Source organism: Perognathus longimembris, chromosome 6 (genome assembly GCF_023159225.1).
Source record: "Perognathus longimembris pacificus isolate PPM17 chromosome 6, ASM2315922v1, whole genome shotgun sequence".
NCBI classification, from domain to species: Eukaryota; Metazoa; Chordata; class Mammalia; order Rodentia; family Heteromyidae; genus Perognathus; species Perognathus longimembris.
In genome coordinates, this window is record NC_063166.1 from 64018648 (window position 1) to 64021045 (window position 2398).

Consider the following 2398-nt stretch of genomic DNA (forward strand, 5'->3'; position numbering starts at 1 on the left):
AGGCGCACCCTCGGCCGGCCGCCTCTTCCGTTGCGCCAACGAGAAACAAGCCAATCGGAGCAGCCTGGGAGCCTGTCGCCCAATAAGATCCCTGATTCGCGGAGGATTGACTGCACTTTGATCCAATGAGAGGCTTCCGATGCGGGGCGGGAGGTGGCGGAGGGGAGGGGAAGATCTCGTCTGGCCGGAGGAGAAGGCGGTGTCGCCTCCGGTAGAGTGATGGCGGCGCCGCCCAATGGACGTGTGGGTGTTGGGCACGCGGACCCCTTCACCTATCCGTCCCCCACGAGTGGGCAGGTCAGCGTCCCCGGTCCTCGGAGCTCTCTCGGGTTGATTCCCGAGTTCTGCTCTGTGTCCTCTAACCCAGGATAGCCCCCAAACGCGGTTGCCCCAAGTTAGTGGACAGGGGGGCCTTGAACCACAGTTGACCTCAGCCTTTGTCCCTCGGCCTGGTTCCGCAGCTGCCGGGAGATCATCAGGCCTTCCGCCCTACGTAGGGCCGGCCCCCTCCCCCAGCGTGTTCGGGCCAAGCCCTCCCATTCCGCCTGCGCTGGAGAGCTGTTCCGGGTACCAGAAGGGATGAAGGGACTGGGGTTGGTCTCCATGGTAACCAGAGGAAAGGAGGTGGGTTATAAATCCTTCACCACCCTCCTGTGGTGAAGGAGCGGGTGTGGGAGTCAGGAAGTTCGGTTAGGTTTTTGAAGGAGACTCAGGACTTCTTTTGGGAGACAAGGATTTGATGGCCGAATGTATTTTTAAGTCACCTCGTAAGGATGACAAAATGGTCACCTACAGCTCTAGGAGCCTGATGGCTCTCATTTACCAAAGGCTGAAATAAGAGAGTACCCCTAAGGCCAATCTCTTATTGCAAGGCCTAGCTTGCTAATTCTTTTCTAAGTGTCTCCCCAAATAGACTTACGATGTTGGGGTGACAGTCCTCCCCCGTCATGGCTGGTAGCACTGTTAGCGAGAAAGCTGGGCTTTTCTTGTGCTTGTTGAATAGAATTCCCATACTCACTCGAGAAACTAGCACCTCTCGATGTAGGAATAATGATGGAAACTGGAATTTCGAACTACTGCAGGAAGCCATCTGACATGCAAAACCAAGAACATCTATATCTATTCCAAATCTCAGTGCCCAATATTGACTACCTTTCTGCACCTGCCCTCTCCTCCCCTCTTTGTGGTTCTCTTTAACCTACAGAGAATTTCATCAAAATCTGTAAGCTCTGACAGATCATCTCTCTAGTATGCCAAGAGGTACCCTAATATCAAATGCCAGAAATCTTGTGCAGTATTTTTACAGGTTTTTTTGAGTGCCTTCACATTCCCACAGAAATATTTGGATGATAAAGCAATTTATCTAAAACACACAGCTTAAAAAAATAACAGATGGTCAGTGGTTCACATCTGTAACCCTAGCAACTCAGGAGGCTGTGACCTGAGGATAACAGTTTGAATCCATTCTGGGCAGGAAAGTTAAGAGTCTTATCTCCAATTAACCATTAAAAAGTCAGAAGTAGGGGCTGGGATTAGGGCCTAGTGGTAGAGTGCTTGCCTCGTATACATGAAGCCCTTGTTCGATTCTTCAGCATCACATATATAGAAAAAGCCAGAAGTGGCCCTGTGGCTCAAGCCTTGAGGAAAAAAAAAAAAAAAAAGAATCCCAGGACAATGCTCAGGCCCTGAGTTCAAGCCCCAGGACTGGCAAAAAAAAAGTCAGAAGTAGAGGTTTGGCTAAAGTGGTATAGCACTAGCCTTGAACACACACCAAAAAAAGTCAGAGATGGTGCCCAGGCTCTGTGCATTTCCAATAAAGTAGTGAAAGGTTCTTTTTTTATACATAAACACTTCACACTCCCTAGGATATTTATAAACTTAGTCTATTGCTATCATTATCATTAAAATAATAGATGAAGCATATACTAGTGACAATTAGAATCCTGAGAAGTGCAAAAAAGTATATATTGAGCAAAAGAAGCAAGGCACAAAAAAATACAGATTGTGTGATTCTATTTACATTAAGTTCAAAGATTAGAGATGTAGGTCAGGGGTAGAGTGCTTGCCTAACATGCTCAAGGCCTTGGGTTTGACCCGCAGCACCACAATAAGTAATAGCAGAAGTTATGAGAAGCAAGCATAAATGCTACTTTTGGAGGTGGTGAAAGAATCCCTTACCAATGACAATGTTTCTCTGATCTGGATAGTAGTTACTGATAATAATTTCATCAAGATGTTCACTTAAGGGGCTGGGGATATAGCCTAGTGGCAAGAGTGCCTGCCTCGGATACATGAGGCCCTAGGTTCGATTCCCCAGCACCACATATACAGAAAACGGCCAGAAGTGGCGCTGTGGCTCAAGTGGCAGAGTGCTAGCCTTGAGCGGGAAGAAGCCAGG